This window comes from Pinus tabuliformis, chromosome 9, assembly GCF_031772625.1.
Source record: "Pinus tabuliformis cultivar Carrire ecotype Pingquan chromosome 9, CPIR1, whole genome shotgun sequence".
NCBI classification, from domain to species: domain Eukaryota; kingdom Viridiplantae; phylum Streptophyta; class Pinopsida; order Pinales; family Pinaceae; genus Pinus; species Pinus tabuliformis.
Genome location: NC_142307.1, coordinates 1,671,229,819 through 1,671,248,572, shown reverse-complemented (window position 1 = coordinate 1,671,248,572; position 18,754 = coordinate 1,671,229,819). Strand labels below are relative to the sequence as shown.

The window sequence follows — 18,754 nt, the reverse complement described above, 5'->3', positions numbered from 1 at the left end:
GTGACATGTCAAGCCCATCTTCAGTAAGCACAAGAAGACCAAAATTCAGAAATTTAAATGAAATTTATGAGCAAGATGAGGTGGATAGTTGGGCTGGTCTGAATTCCTTATTTGCCTTGTTTTGTCATGTAGATGACTAAATCCATTTTGAGGATGCAGTCAAAGAATAAAAATGGGTTGTGGCAATGGAGGAAGAAATAGAAGCAATAGAAAGGAATGACAAATGGGAGTTAGTGAACCTTCTGAAATGAAAACATGTCATTGTAGTGAAATGGGTCTATAAGACCAAAAGCAACATTGAGAGAAAGATTGAAGGGCACAAAATAAGGCTAGTCATCAAAGGATACAAGCAGTAGCATGGAAGAGATTACACAGAGACGTTCACGCTAGGCATGAAGATGAAGACAGTGTGTGCAGTTGTGGTGATTGCCGTGCAGCATAAATGGAAAGTCTAACAAATGGACATAAAATTAGTGTCCTTGAATGGAGTGCTTAAAGAGAAAGTGTGTGTTGTGCAGCCGTCTGGTTATGAGGTAGAAGGCCAAGAAGACAAAGTGTATCGGTTGAGGAAATCTCTTTATGGGCTTAAGCAAGCACCACGCGCATGGTATTACATGATAGATGCCTACTTGTTGGAAAACGATTTCGACAAATGTGACAGTGAGCCTACTCTCTACATCAAAGAGAGCGATGGTAAGATTCTTTTTGTTGTCTTATATGTAGATGATTTGATTTTTACAAGCAGTGATGATTTCCTCATTGTTGATTTCAAACAAGTCATGAAGAGTGAATTTCAAATGACTGACTTGGGACTGTTAAAATATTTTGTAGGCATAGAAGTGAAGCAAACAAAAAATGGTATTTTTATCTCTCCAGTAAAGTATGTGGCAGGCATTTCGAAGAGGTTTAAGATGCAGAAAAATAAGTCCGCACCAACTCCAACTGTCATGGGGTTGAAGTTGCACAAAGAAGATTGGAGCAACAATGTCAATCTCACAATATACAAAAGCATGATAGGTAGCTTGATGTACTTGACCGCCACTAGGCCAGATATAATGTATGTAGTAAGTTTGGTGTCGAGGTTCATGTAGACACCCAAAGAGACACATTGGCAAGCAAGGAAAAAGATTTTAAGGTATGTCAATGGGAAAAAATAGTATGGTGTTTTGTAACAGCAATAAGTGATTTCAGGTTGGTTGGTTACACTGACAATGATTGGGCAGGAAGTGTAGGTGACAGAAAGAGAATGTCAGGATATGATTTTCCTTTGGGTTCCAGAGCCATCTCATGGGTCTCCAAGAAGCAGTCAATAGTGTCACTATCAACAACAGAAGTTGAATATGTCGCAGCAACAACAACAACGTTTTAGGCAATTTGGATGAGAAGGATGTTGAGGGATCTTCATCATGATCAAGAGGGAATGACAACTATTTTTGTGAAAACACCACAACAATTGCATTTTCAAAGAATTTGGTCTTTCACAAAAGGACCATGCATATTGATACTAAATATCATTTTATCAGAGAGTTGATTAACAATGATGAAATTGTATTGTAACACTACAGGTCACATGAACAATTTGTTGATATCTTCACAAAGCCGTTGGCACATGAAAGTTTTGTTTATCTCAAAAATAGTTTGGGACTTGTCAATGGCAGCAATTTTGATTAAGGAGGAGCGTTGGAAATATTAATCTCAACAACTGCATTAAACACCCTAACAACAACCATACTTATCACAAGTATTTTTGCAGGTTGCGTCTTTGTTTGAAGATGAAACGACTGAAGCCAGAACATAAGTACCCCTTGAACCATTCCATAGCACATGACATAAGTTAAGGAATTTAATGAAGTTTGGTAATTTGCTCTGTCATGTATTAATGTAAAATTGTATGTTGAAATAAATGTGGATGTAAAAGTCATTTTGTGTGAGAGAGCAAGAGAGGTTGGGTAAGTTAGACAGCTAGAGTCTTGGTGGAGCAAAATTTGGTGGGCGAGTGAAAACAACAATTACTATGTTTCAATGTGTGTTACTTCGCAACGCCTGCTTAAGTGTAAATTACTGTAAACTTTTATTTTGACTTGGTGAATGAACCGCAGTCTCATATAAATATATTTGGATAAATTAAAATTTAATCCTAAATTGGCTCAAAGCTTACTCTGTTTTACTCTATTTTTAGAGCTGTGATTTTATTAAGCTTCTCTGTAGCTGCGCCAAAATCCTTGACGGAGCTGATCTCTTGGCGAAACTGCTTTCCTCTACCTTTCGGTGTAAATTCCTTTTTCTGACATATCGTTCGCTTTATTGAGCATGCAAGGTTAATGCATGGGATGGGTTCTCTTTACTTCAGACACATGTAATACTGGTGGGTTCTCCTATTGACACATTCCTTGCCCTTTTATTTAATTCCATGTCTTTTTTTATTAAATAAAATGGCACACTCGAGGTCACTTTCTAAAATAAAATGTTATCTATTTTAATTAATAATAGATGACCCTATGAATCCACGTACATCAAATTCCTCGAAACATATATATAAACATAATGGCATCTTAAAGAAAGACTAATGGCAGGGTGTTTCTTCGGATATCTATGGTGGACTTCGTGGCCTTGCTTCCCTGGTCAAAACCCGCTTGCAGTGATCAACCTGAATATAAACAGGAAAGAGTAAATGGGTTTTTATGATCTTCCAGGACTAAAACATATAATTTTGAAGTCGCTTTTCAAAATGCTACAATTTCAAGAACGAAAAGATATAATTTTCAGGTCGCTTTTCAAAAGGCTACAATTTCGAGCTCCAGATTAGTTCCTCTGAGGCTTTTCTTTCTAAGTTATAGTGGAAAGTAGCAGTTGTTTTTCTGTTACATGAATTGAAAATTCATGTTTACCGTAGTAAATAGGAGATATTATTGTATAATCTTCGTGTTAAGTTTTATTGTGTTTAGAACTATAAAATGCGAAATATAATGTACTGTACATTCTGCGGACGACTGTAATGTACAGTACATTCTCACTTAGAAATTATTTTTAACTTTCCTTCGAAGTTACGAGAAAATGAAAAGTGAGTTTCGTTATTTTTTCCACGGTATAAAATTTGACATTTAGATTTCTTGGGCACGTTGAATGCACATTTGTTTTGTTTGATCATATAGTTATGTTGTTCAAGCCATAAAACTTGTGAAAACAAATTAGAAATACACCTACGATATATAGTGTTCCATGTTTATGATTATGCATCATTTATTATCCCAGTGAAGCAATATTGGGTTGCTAGAACTGTACACAATTGTTTTGCCTTAATTTTCTGGATAGCATTTCCAACAAGGCTATTACAATGAATTTATATGTGAATGTTACTAAGTACAGATTTAGAATTGTACACAGTAGGTAAGAGTGTTCTGCTTTAGTTTTGTGGACAACATTTCTAACAAAGCTCTTACAATCGATTTATATGTGAATGTTTCTAAACTTGATCATGCATCATGGCTGGAAGGGAAGTACAGATTTAGAGTTGTACACAGCTGGTAATAGTGTTGGCCATACTTTTGAGGACAACATTTCCAACAAGGCTATAACAATATATTTATATGTGAATGTTTATAAACTTGATCATACATCATGGTTGGATGGGAAGTACAGATTTAGAACTAGCTGCATGTTTTGCATGGTTTGTGAGAAGTGTGCTATAGTTCTTTCTACGACTTATCATATTTGCACTTACCTATAAAAGTGTTCTTACTTGTTTGAAGTCATGTGGGTTGATAAGAGTTTCACTTACTTGTTTGAAGTCATGTGGGTTGATAAGAGTTTCACTGTCAGATGATACATAATTTTGATGTTACATATTAATTGCAGAGAGATCATTTTATTTCCTGATTGCTTAAATCATTTTTCTTATTAAAATATATTTATCTAAAATTAGATTTTGATACTGATAAATTTAAAATACAACTTCATACTAACAAAATCAGAATGCACGTGGCAATCATTACTTTCATGTTAAGATTTATTGAGAGAGGTGGGCGACCCAACAGTAAATTCTTCCCTCACATCTAAGTTTATGAAGATAATAATTGGCAAGGAAACAAATAATATCTAACTTTATGACGTTAATAATATGGAAGCAAACAAATAATGCTTTTGACGTTACTAACATTTAGATGACAAAATCTAGAGACCATATGTGTGACACAAATTATATCCGTATATTCTCGTCCAATTAATATTATGAAAAGGTAAGTCCCAAATTCCTAATGATAAGTACACGAGGAATATATGTTAGCATCTTTGGTTAAGATGCAGAGATAAAGTATCTATATCTACGCACCAAAGATCAACGATGTTAGACATTGATCACCATTTTATGTACGTGCATCACCAAGGGAAGGGTATTGTTTTTATTTTATTTTATTAATGTGTTTTTAATTATTATTAATCATATATATATATATAGAATTTTTATTTTATTTTATTAATATGTTTTATTATTATTATTAATATATATAGTACATTATATGAATGGTATAATATTGATTAATTAAAAATATCAAGTTCTTGATTCAAGTCTAATATTACATGTATAGGTAAATGATAATATTATTACAGTAATATTATTGTTTTTTATTTATTAACTTTTTATTAATAATATTTTGTATTAGTTTATTTTTTTAAATAATTATATTTTTTCAATTAATTAAAATTAATATAATTCATTTACAGAATATATATTAAAAATAATAGAAATTAAGAAAGTCATATAATAATATAATTATGAATGAATTATAAGATAATATGAATTGTAAACAAATTATAAAATTTTATTTTAGAAATTGTAAAATATTTGGTATAAATTATAAAATAATAAAAATAATTAAGAAAGAAGATAAAGTAAATTAATCTAAAATATAAGCCAAAAATAACTATTCAATAAATTATTTTTTATCCTTTAACATTTCTTTTTATTAATTTTACTTTCCATCTTTGGATAATTATCATTGCATCTCTGAGATATATATTAGTAATATGTGGATCTTGCTCATCATCTTGGTTTTGATGATGAACCTAGATTAAAGTTCGAAACACCTCTACCATAAATTCTCCATATAATTTTCCTAAAAATCTTAAAACATTATATCATAAGTGACAAAAACATTCCATTTAAAAAAAATATATTAACGTTTCAGCCTCTATTTTCTTTTTCTACTTTTTCATACTCTATAACAAAAAAGTTGATAATATTTTAACAACATTTCACTGCAGAACAAAAACATTGATAATATTTTAAGAACATTTCACTGCAGATTTCTGTGCTGGACGTTATGTTATGATTCTAGAATCTGGAACTTGCTTGCTGGTTGATTCATTGGCTAATCTTGGAAACCTTTATAATTTTGTCTATATCTGTGCACAAAAAGAATATAAACTTCAGGGCTGTGGCATTACCGCTATCCTGCGTTGAAATTTCTTTAGACTTTTAATTTCAGCCCCGGGCGGGAATCCTGCTAGCTACCGCTCTTTTCTAAAAAGACACTTGACCATCGGGATGTCCTATCTATTCCATTTAGGCTCCTTTATTAAAAATTGAAGTGATGCATGCATCGATGCGATAGGATCTCTTTTGATGGGCGTGAGTTTATGATTTAAAAGTGGGATAACGTTCAGGCTTATTGACCGAAGACTAAATAGATTTTTGCAATTGCATGAATAAAATCGTACCGTAATGACTATAATGTTTAAAATTGAAGGTACCGCCTGTAAAGGCCAGCCTGTACACATCATTGTCGATGTCACTTCCAGTAACCGGAGGCATTTCGCTGACCGTAGTTTAATTATTTAATATTTCAGATATTTTAAGTAAATTTTTGTTTATATATAATCAATCTTATTGCTGAATTATTTAATGTTTCATATACTTTAAGTAAGTTTTGTTTTTTTATATATATATATCAATCTTATTACTAAATTCTAATTTTAAAACCGTATTTATTTATTTTTAAACGTCACTAGCTTAAATTTATTAAACATAAAAAATATCATTTCTTTACATTTTCAAAACTTTTAAGCTATTATTATATATTATTCAAACCTTCAATTTATAATATTGTGATTCATCTTATATTTTTCTATATTAAACATTAAAAATATAATTTCTTTACATTTTCAAAAATTTTAAACTATTACTATGTATTGATGATGATGGTGGTGGTGGTTAATGTCCGCTGAGACCAAACAATGATCTGATAGACCTAAATAAACAGATTATTTATTTTGATTTAAGATTTTATTCCTATGCTCAAAAATCTTGGAGAGAAGCCTCCCAAGCTCACTATAATTTTGACATTGTAGAAGGCTAGGAAGGTCAGTTTTGTAACAAAGATTGTGAAACTAAGATCTAATGTGGTTGTATGCAGGGAACTCTAAGAGGAAGTGGTTTTCATCCTTGATGCTCTTATTCTCACATATATGACAGATCCTTCAATTTATAATATTTTGATTCATGCCATATTTTTCTATGTCTTATTGAAATTTTCAATTTATAATACTGTAATTCATGTTATATTTATTTATTTTTTATAGTTTAATATTAATAAGTTTTTACTTAATATATTTTATATAATAAAGAATTTATAGATTATATATGTCAACATTATAAAAATAGTGGTGAATGAAGGTGAAGTTGTCCCTTAATATCCAAAATATTAATGGTATGAAGAGTTTCAATTACACTATATTAAAAGGATTGAAGATGAAAATAGTTTTTTTATATTTGTTTAAATAATTATTACCTTATCCATTATCAATTTTCTATTCAAAGGTGAAGATTATGGTAATTTATGAATTCTAAAATAAAATGAAATGTTAAAAAATCTAATTATTATCTTAAAATAATAAAAATAATAATTATCATAAAAAGTAAAACATTATTCTTATTATTATTTTTTCATTTATTAATTAAAAAATAAATGAAAATGATTAAATCAAATTATTATAACAAACATCAAAATAATAAAAATAATAATTATCATACAAAATAAAAAACAAAAAATAAAACTATATTCTAATTAATATTTTTTCATTTACTAACTAAAATATAAATTAAAATCATTAAGTCAAATCAGATTTCTTTTTATAAATTATATCTTTTTACATTTTATTTTCGCTAAAATCAATAAATTTTAATAATTTTCTATTGACTTTTAAAATGAGTACAACTATTTGACTTCTCTAAATTATTTTTCACTCAAATACTTTAATCAAATAAACTATATCGCTCTTATAAATAAATTCACCTTGTTATTTTATTTTATATTATTAAATTTATTTAAAATAAAAAATAACAGAAACGAAACATTTTAATTATTATATTTTTTCTTTCATTTCTTTAAACAGACTTGCTAAATTTACTGACTTCCCAAATTAATAAAAAGGATTTATCAACATTTAGATCATTGGATTGATCAAGATCAACACAACTGAAAAAACCAATGAGTCTTATCGCTTTATAATAAAACGTATAAAATTAAATAATAATGAATGATACATTTCTTTATTATTATTTAATTAATTTACTTGCTAAGTTTACTGACTTCCCAAATTAATAAAGAGGATTTCTCTACATCAGCACAACTTAAAAAACTAATGATTCCATGTCACTTTATAACAAAATGTACAAAATTAAATAATAATTAATAATAGATTTATTTATTATTAATTAATTAAATTTATATTGTTAATATGAAAAAAATTTAACCGTATTATTATTATTTATAAAAATCTTCAATCTATATGACATTCTCCAGGAATCAAAAGAGATAGGGCGTCCCATTACATTTTGGTGGTTAATATAATTTATTTACAACAACTTGTAAGTATTTTTGCGATTCTATTCATTATCAAGCAATAGTTAGCATTCCATCTAACTTAAGTTAGATATGTCTAAATTAAAGTAAATAAATAAAAAATAGAAAAAAAAACCAAACTCATACATGAAACCATAAATAAATAAATAAATAATTGTGTAGATTTTTTTTAAAATATGAATAACTATACAAATGTCTACTCATAAATAAATAATGTTTTTAAATAAATCTTGATAACTAAAAAATAATTTTTTATTTTTATTGTATTATACAGATATATATAGTAAATTTAAATTGTAGTTAATTTTTTTCACTGTATTGAATATGAAATAAAATCATTTAAAAAAGAGTTGAAAATATAATTTAAATTTAAATTTTAATTTTAAATTTTTCCACATACACTTTTAATTATTTTTGTTTAAAATTGGGTTAAAATATGATTAAAATTGTAAATTTCCATCAATTGTATATTTCTATTATTATTTAACTTATATATATCATTAAAAATCAATTTTTCTTATATGAAATTACATTATTTATATTTGTATTACTAAATTGTCAATATTCATCTCACCAAAGAAATTAATTTGAAGAAATTATGAAAATTTTAAGGCACTATTAAAAATTGGTTATATTAAATTCACCAGCAACATGTACAACAAAGAAATTAACTTGAAGAAATTATGAAAAATTTAAAGCATTGTTAGAAATAGGTTATATTAAGTTTAACAATTTTTTATATAATCATAATAAAAATATTATATCGAGTAGAAGATAAAAGTTTATGTCTAGTGTTCTCTTCTTACTAAAAACAATTCAAAAGAAAATCTACCAAAATTCCCTTTCATTTTTGGAATAGCTACAGTCCATGTATATATACAACTATGTATTATTTTTATTTATTTTTATGGTTTTATTAGAAATATCTATAAAAGTTTGTTTAACAACTATTAATAATATCACCTAATACAATTGTGTTTGATAATGTGAGTTATGGTTCTGATAGGTTGACACTAAGTCATCTTTGAATTGATTGAGAATTGTACAAATTGTATGCATGTCATTTTTACATTTTTTTTTTCAAATTTATGTTTTTCAAATTATTTTTCTGTGACAATTAAAAAATAAAACCCATAAAATTTGTCTATTCAATACCTTACATCAATGTGAAAAAATGGAATTTTTGAATTTAATTACAAACCATATATGATTATGGTACATAGTAATTAATAAATAATATTAATTTTCAAATTATTTATATTTATTGTACATACTAATTAGTGATATAGTATATAGTAATTAAGAATATAGTACACAAAAATCAATTTTTGTTATCATTATAAAATAGGAAAAGTCATTTCAATCCATCATATTTAAGAGAAATAGAAATAAATTTTATTTAAAATAATAAGTTTTATTTCAAAATAATAAATTTTATTTCATTGAATAGATTTTAAATTTTTTAATAAAAAAAACTAATAGCAAAGTAATGAAAAACTGAACACTGTATAATAAAAGCGTAAAGCGTATGGAAATTATTAAAAGCTCAGGTGAATATGATATTGATATTGTTTGTTCTCAAGTGTGGAATAAAATTACATAAAGTGTTAAGTAGCTGTAACATCCCTAAAATAACTCATGGTAAAATAAATATAAAAAGTTACATATCAGTTATGAAAACTAATTCTAAATAAGGATGAAATCAAGAAAGGAGGAAAAACTGTTCGGTAGAACTGCAGGATGTGGAAGAGGTGGCAAATGTATTTCAGTTGTGAACTTGTGGATGGATAACACACCGTTTCGGATTTCCAGAGGAATCTTTTAAGCTCGAGGCGGAGGGATTTTTAGTTCTTGGTTTTTTGATGCACGTATTCCTGGTGGAGATGGATGCCGGTGAATTAATAATGAAAGAGTAATGTGAAGGAAGGGGAAGATGGCGAGTGTGCGAGGTATTGCAATGGGGGAGTGGCAAATCTCATTACTGTCACTGCGTTTTCTGTTGCCATTTGCATTTTCTGAGGTTGCAGCTGATGAATGAGAGGGTCTATTTTCCAAAATTTCTTCTGAACCAAAGGAGTATCAACTGTGCGTAAGTTGAGAACTTGGACTACAGAGCGCACATATGTTTTCTCAGTTGGATGCGGAAGGCTCGTTTTCTCAGTTGGATGCGAGAAGCTCTCACAATGCCGAAGTCGGACATCATTGATCATGCCGGTCTTGACCTTGTTGTTTTCCATAGGATCTATATTGTGAGTTTTTAGAGATATAGTTTTGTCTGCGGTTTGGATAGCTTCTTGGTGGTCAACTAAAGAGATAAGTATATGTTATTTTGCTCATAGAAATAACTATTTCGGGTAAGGAGAAAACATATTCAAACAATACCTACTGCATTCTTGACATATTAAAGAAAAATAGAAGTAAATATTGCATTCTTGGAGAAGAGAATGCACATTAAAGAAATAGATGTAAATAATGCATTCTTGGCATATTAAAGAAATAGAAGTAATAATTGCATTCTTGGCATATTAAAGAAATGGAAGTAAATATTGCATTCTTGAAAAAGAGAAGGCATATTAGAGAAATAGAAGTAAATATTGCATCTTTCGAAAAGAGAATGCATATTAAAGAAATATAAGTAAATATTTCATCTTCAGAAAAGAGAATGCATATTAAAGAAATGGAAGTTAATATTGCATTTATGGAAAGAAAGAATGCATATAATAGAAATAGAAGTTAAGTTGGATTTTATTGGAAAGGGAAATATGCTTTATTGCATTGGGATACTAGTTAATTTAGAAGTTTCTTCTGGAAAATTTATGCATTGCATGCATAATAGAAATTGCTAATCATTCTAACCTTCTTGAAGAAAAACTTATGTTTTATATCCACAAATATAGTGTCTTTTTAGGAAAAGAGAGGATTCTTCATGCATGGAAATAATAACTTTTTCAGAGACTTTTTGAAAAACAAAGATAGAGATTCTTTCCTTAAAAGACACACATGAATAGTGTTCATGCAAGAGCAAGAACCCTTACTTGTATCATTAAAAGATTATGTGCACTTCATATACTAAAGAAGGGCTATTAGGATAAGCTAATGGATGCTCAAAGAACAGTCATTGTGTTATGGAGATGTGTTCTTTGTATGTTAGCAAAACTATGTTAATTTCTTGAAAATAACTATGTGAAAGGAACGCATGTGCAAGGGCGCAGAACAATAGTTATTACCTGGTATGTAAACATAATCATTGTGTTATATGTTTTTAAAAGAAAATATGGACTTGTAAAACTAATGGTTAGATCTCTATGTGCAAAGGCGCAGAACAATAGTTATTACATGGTATGTAAACATAATCATTGTGTTATATGTTTTAAAAAGAAAATATGGACTTGTAAAACTAATGGTTAGATCTCTTAGAGAGAGATATGTACCAGTGTGAATAAGCATTGTGAAAAGTAGAACATGAATTTACTTGAATAGATGTACTAGTTAGCTAGTATGTTATGCCTGCTCATGCAGATGAGTAGATGTTAAAAGATCACTTTTAGAGATTGTTTAATGAATTATTAATAATGTATCTAATATTGTTGCCAAAGCTTGTTGACAACTACATTGACAGGAAACAATGGCGGTTGGTGCCAAAGGGGAAGTGATGTTTAACATTATGGCAGGAAAAGGATTATTGGAAATCATGCCACAAGGAATGTTGCATGTGGCGGTATGTAAGCGAAAGATTACATGGAAATTGTATTAGCTTTTAGCTAGTTATGTGACAACTTAATGATAATTCATTGTAATGATTTTATAACAATGGTTAAGGGATGGAATCCCTTATAAGCCATTGAGTGAGGGGTGAAATCCCTCACGAGCTTTTAATAATAAGATTAAACGTTTGCTGGTTTTCACCCTACGGGGTTTCCATGGTATATTGGTGTTCAATGGTGTGATTGCCTTTTGTGTCAGTTTGATGATGATGAATCCTTGATGTTGATGGTTCTTTATTTGATGGCATAATCATAACGTCCAAGTATGTGATTAACTAATATGGTTAAGAAAACTATGAAATGGATGCAAGGATTTATGCGGCAGTTTATGTTATTACACTACCACAGTGGTGGTTAATGGTTATGCAACTTACTGTCAGTTATTGCAATTTACTTGATGTACTAATGAACACTATACCTAATGGTTAATGATGAATTGTGGGTTGTGAACTTGATAATTACTTGTGGGTAATTTGTATAAAAAAAAATACTAACTCCCTACTTTTACATGCGAGGTCACCGGGGTATGTGACAAGTGGTATCAAAGCTAAAGGTTGCAGCACTGGCACCTTTGGGAATTGGTAAGCGGAAAATAAATTGAGGTATGCCACCAGTGAGCATTAACTCAGGTATGAGTTTAATCATTCACATATTGATTTACATAGTACACTATTTTTGGCATGATAAGTGTGATTCGTGTTTAAACTGTTTTGAGTAATAAGTAATAAAGTTGCTGCATAGCTATGTTCATGACATTATATTCCTGATGAGGATAAAATACATTGAAACTTTGTCGCACTTAGAACAATATTGAACACTCATTGAGTAAAGTGACAATCAACTACCAACTTTTACTTTGCAAATATGGAAATAACAATGATTCATTTATTAAACAAAATTGAAGTTACAATGAACAAAACTTAATGAGTCAATGCATGAATATAAATTATGTGGAACATCCTTGAATAGGATGACAAATTGTTTTAAAAGGACATTAGAAGAACCCCTTAGATATTGAAAACATGCAATGAGTCAAGCAGCGAGACTTGATTGTCATAACTAATTTCTGATTAAGTTTTGCCATGGTTTCATTAAAATGATTGGTAGTTGAGATTGGTTAGTGTTGTATGACTAACCCATAGAACTTATATGCATTAATTGAATTGGACTTAAGATTATTACAATTCGAAAACAAGTGAAGGTTGATTGATGTCACATGCATGGAATGTGTGTATGAAGATTCTTACTCTCTCTGTGCTATAGTTCCAGTTGTTTATGAGAAGAGTTCTTAATTTTATTCACCATGAGAATGCATGATGAATAGTATATGCTTATGTCCTAATAGATTTAATGATGATTACCCTCTAATTAATTGAAATCCATTAGCATGGTATGTGTTTATGTTAATCATTACTTGTTGGGAGATAAAAACCATTGGAGCCTCGATTTAATGATGGTTGAATTTATCTCTACTATGGGAATGATGGATTTCTTATGCATGTTGCATTCCAGTGTGAAGTTAATTGTAGAGGCATGTTCAGTGAGTAACATTTCTAGGACCCATTCATGGTATAATTACATGTGATAATTATTCATAAATAGACTACCTGTGTTAATACAGTTGTCAGTAAACTCTAACTACCTTCCCCAACTATAGATGCTTCCAAAGGAAAAGGAAGCAAGGAGAAGGAAGAATACAATGCTGTAGGGACAGACGGAGATGGGAAAAAGAAATTGCTAAGTCTGGTGATGACCAGATAGAGCAAGCTTTGAGTGTCAGAATCTTGCAGAAGACGCTAAGTCTGGGGATGACTAGATAGCGCTCGATGTGCATGTGAGTATTCCCTTGACCATGCTTAAGGAGTTGGAAAATGATAACTATAGTGTGTTGACGTTAATGATTTTCATAATGTCTCCTTGAAGTCATTATTCGGAAAAGGTCACATAGTAGTGTTATGATAGTTGTTGCATCTAGCATCAAGTGGTAACTCTGGTGCATGTGTGACACTTAGGAGATTATGCTTCTAATTGCATAAGTAGAGCAATTGCTTCCGGTAAGGGTGGTGTAATTTGTTAGTTATGCATGTTGAACCAAGGAAAAGATAAGTAACTCTATTCTTTATATCATGGGGTTGATTTCTATAGTAAAGATTAATTGTTTATATGTTTTCTTAGTAAAGAAAATAGGTAGTTCCTCCTAGAAAGACTACATGTGAGTCTTGTGTGAGAAATGCTTGTCTCTTGTCATTTTTCTTGGAATAAAATCCTTTCTAAATATAACCAAAGTATCTTCTTGAGAAAAGAAGATGAGGCATATAAACGTCCTAAGGACATAGCATGAAAGGTGGCCAAGTTTTCTTGAATTACAATATGTATTTTTATTTGATAAAAGTTTCTTGGAAAATATATATATGCTAATTGCATTATGATTCTAGTTAGTTTCTAAGTTCTAGTGAAATGATTATGCATTACATGCATGATAAAGATAGCTAAAGATGTGCTTCTAGGCACATAGATATTCATTTCTAACTTTTTTGAAGAAAGAGTATATTACATATATACATAAATATAGTTTCATTCTAAGAGTGTGCATACTTCATGTATGAAGATGAAGGATTTTATGAGAGTTTTCTTGAAAATAAAAATAGAGGTTCTTTCCTTTAAAGACACATTAGAATAGTGTTCATACAAGAAACAAAATCCTTACTTGTTTCATGAAAAGAACTATGTGCAATGAAGTAAAGTAATTGTGTTAGGAAAAGACATGTTGCATAATGGTAGCTATTGTGACTTTGGAATTATGACTCTGTGGGTACATAGAGAAAGTGATCATGTTAACTTTCTTGAAGACAATAATCTTTTGAAGAGATTGTCTTGCTAGATAAGTTGTGTTGATTTCTTGATTTTGGATGGATAAGTAAATCTTGTTCTGTATCTTGATTTTTATGCATAAAGATGGATATCTTTAATAATTCCCTGAAAGGGAAGATAGAAGAATGAGGTTAAAATGACTTCCTTTAAGAAAGAGGTATGTAGTTTGTTGTATGAAATGATGGTAGTATTCTAGTGAAGGGCTTATATGATAAGCAATGGTATGCACAAAGATTAGTCATTGTGATATAGAGTTATGTTCTTTGTATGTTAGAGAGATTATGTTTAATTATATTAACGATGCATGACCAAAGCTAGCCATAGTAAACGTAAGATATTACTCCATTAATGATGATTTGAATTAGGACAACAGACTATGGCAAAATTGGAAATGTTTAGATTATTAACTCAACTGTTGTTGACATTTATACATTAATGAATATTTGCATATGCTTTTATACATGACAATATTGTATGCATGAAAATGCTTGGAAATTGAATACGTGTTAACTGATGCATATTTATAACTAACGTCGCTGATGGGATTAAGTAGTGGTAGCTTAATGGCAACAAGAAAACTCATCACGTAAATTGCTGCAATGTGAATTGCAATCATAAATGAGAAAGAATGATGTTATATAATATGCATGAATTATGTTATTTGGAAAACTTGCATGCATACAACATGTATGATAGATATGTTTCCCATCAATCTATATGTTGTGGACCCATGATGAGGGATAAGTGTAAATGCATGGTGTACATGCATGTTTACTTTGTTAATGATAATGTTCAAATGGTTCATTACGTAAATTACTTTGAGAAAGAGTAATAAAAGAGGAATTTAACATGCCAGACAGTTGCAGATAGTTGGGTTGATGGCAACTACCTGCCCCGAGGGGTTGATGGTACTTATTTACCCGGATATGCCTTGGGTTGATGGTAGTTACCTGCTCGGAGGGGTTGATGGTACTTGTCTGCCCGGATATGCCTTGGGTTGATGTCAGTTACCTGCCCAGAGGGGTTGATGGTACTTGTTTGCCCGGATATGCCTTGGGTTGATGGGAGTTACCCGCCCGGAGGGGTTGATGGTACTTGTCTACCCGGATATGGCTTGGGTTGATGGCAGTTACTTGCCCAGAGGGGTTGATGGTACTTGTCCGCCCGGATTTCCTCTCCCTAGAGATAAATTATCTCAATGAGGGAAAAGATTTTATGTGGACATTGGAATTCTTGAGCTGGTTGGCCAGTGGAATCCCATGTTAGACCTGGTAAGGTCTCTATCAAAGAAACTGTCTGGATGTGAAAATGACTCGATCTGGTTGTGGAAACTAGTTCCTATGGGTTGGGAATTCTTTAGTCTATTGTGGTCTCACAGCTAAAGGAATTAACTAATCAGCTATATGTTATGTTAAAAATGAATTTTACATATAGTTGTGTAAAATACGTTATGCACATTTAACAAGAAATGAGCTTAGTGCTCAATAAGGAGTAATTGGAAATTTTAATTCCTTTATTGTATTATTAATTTTGTGAACATCTTAGTGAGAGCTAAGACAGTTTTTGCTTGATGCAGTGATTGACTGTTTTGAAGATCAGAGAGCTAGGTGCTCTTTTGGTACTTTTAGAAGTATTCAGTGGATGTCTTTAGTGAGAGTTACTTCAGTGTGCATGTGGAGCAGTGATGAGCTCTTAAGTGCTTGTAAAAGTACTGTGATTTAAAAATCATCTAACATTGCACAACTGATTGCTAGTTAAAAGTATTTGACTCACAATATTATGACTAATGCGATTGAAATTGTTTTTCAAACATTACTAGATTGCTTACCATGGAGGGTTGATGGGTTGTCCAACCACTATTAAAATGCTTACGTGGAAGTGCTCGTGATTTTAAAGAGTAGATGGTAAGTAATGGTAAGTTGATATAGAGTTTGGTTTTTGAAATTTGAATAAGGGCCAAGTGGTGGCAATTAAAAGTTGCATATTTTTGCAATTACGAATGCTTATGACTATTGATGCTTATAACTAATGATATTTCTTATGATTATATCATTACTATTTCGGTTATTGTCATTTATTGGAATGAAATCTTGGATTTTAAAGAGGAAGGATCATCTTTTTGTGTGGTTTAGATGGTTATACCATGAGTAAAATCTCAAGTTCCCAACGAGAGATGAACACCGAGGACGGTGTTCCTGTTAAGAGGGGGAGTATGTAACATCCCTAAAATGACTCATGGTAAAATAAATAAAAAAAGTTACATATCAGTTATGAAAACTAATTCTAAATAAGGATGAAATCAAGAAAGGAGGAAAAATTGTTCGGTAGAACTGCGGGATGTGGAAGAGGTGGCAAATGTATTTCAGTTGTGAACTTGTGGATGGATAACACACCGTTTCAGATTTTCGGAGGAATCTTTTAAGCTCGAGGCGGAGGGATTTTTAGTTCTTGGTTTTTTGATGCACGTATTCCTGGTGGAGATGGATGCCGGTGAATTAATAGTGAAAGAGTAATGTGAAGGAAGGGGAAGATGGCGAGTGTGCGAGGTATTGCAATGGGGGAGTGGCAAATCTCTTGACTGTCACTGCGTTTTCTGTTGGCATTTGCATTTTCTGAGGTTGCAGCTGATGAATGAGAGAGTCTACTTTCCGAAATTGCTTCTGAACCAAAGGAGTATCAACTGTGCGTAAGTTGAGAACTTGGACTACAGAGCGCACATACGTTTTCTCAGTTGGATGCGGAAGGCTCGTTTTCTCAGTTGGATGCGAGAAGCTCTCACAATGCCGAAGTCGGACATCATTGATCATGCCGGTCTTGACTTTGTTGTTTTCCATAGGATCTATATTGTGGGTTTTTAGAGATATAGTTCTGTCCGCGGTTTGGATAGCTTCTTGGTGGTCAACTAAAGAGATAAGTATATGTTATTTTGCTCATAGAAATAACTATTTCGGGTAAGGAGAAAACATATTCAAACAATAACTACTGCATTCTTGACATATTAAAGAAAAATAGAAGTAAATATTGCATTCTTGGAGAAGAGAATGCACATTAAAGAAATAGATGTAAATAATGCATTCTTGGCATATTAAAGAAATAGAAGTAATTATTGCATTCTTGGCATATTAAAGAAATGGAAGTAAATATTGCATTCTTGGAAAAGAGAAGGCATATTAGAGAAATAGAAGTAAATATTGCATCTTTCGAAAAGAGAATGCATATTAAAGAAATAGAAGTAAATATTTCATCTTCGGAAAAGAGAATGCATATTAAAGAAATGGAAGTTAATATTGCATTTATGGAAAGAAAGAATGCATATAATAGAAATAGAAGTTAAGTTGGATTTTATTGGAAAGGGAAATATGCTTTATTGCATTGGGATACTAGTTAATTTAGAAGTTTCTTGTGGAAAATTTATGCATTGCATGCATAATAGAAATTGCTAATCATTCTAACCTTCTTGAAGAAAAACTTATGTTTTATATCCACAAATATAGTGTCTTTTTAGGAAAAGAGAGGATTCTTCATGCATGGAAATAATAACTTATTAAGAGACTTTTTGAAAAACAAAGATAGAGATTCTTTCCTTAAAAGACACACATGAATAGTGTTCATGCAAGAGCAAGAACCCTTACTTGTATCATTAAAAGATTATGTGCACTGCATATACTAAAGAAGGGCTATTAGGATAAGCTAATGGATGCTCAAAGAACAGTCGTTGTGTTATGGAGATGTGTTCTTTGTATGTTAGCAAAACTATGTTAATTTCTTGAAAATAACTATGTGAAAGGAACGCATGTGCAAGGGCACAGAACAATAGTTATTACCTAGTATGTAAACATAATCATTGTGTTATATGTTTTTAAAAGAAAATATGGACTTGCAAAACTAATGGTTAATTCTCTATGTGCAAGGGCGCAGAACAATAGTTATTACCTGGTATGTAAACATAATCATTGTGTTATATGTTTTAAAAAGAAAATATGGACTTGTAAAACTAATGGTTAGATCTCTTAGAGAGAGATATGTACCAGTGTGAATAAGCATTGTGAAAAGTAGAACATGAATTTACTTGAATAGATGTACTAGTTAGCTAGTATGTTATGCCTGCTCATGCAGATGAGTAGATGTTAAAAGATCACTTTTAGAGATTGTTTAATGAATTATTAATAATGTATCTAATATTGTTGCCAAAGCTTGTTGACAACTACATTGACAAGAAACAATGGCGGTTGGTGCCAAAGGGGAAGTGATGTTTAACAT

The 18,754-nt window shown here is 30.7% G+C and overlaps 1 pseudogene; it reads right to left on the bottom strand.

Annotated features, from left to right (window-relative positions):
- The window catches only part of LOC149155310 (E3 ubiquitin-protein ligase PUB23 pseudogene), a 50,190-nt pseudogene that overhangs the window by 14,002 nt on the left and 17,434 nt on the right, over positions 1-18,754 (bottom strand).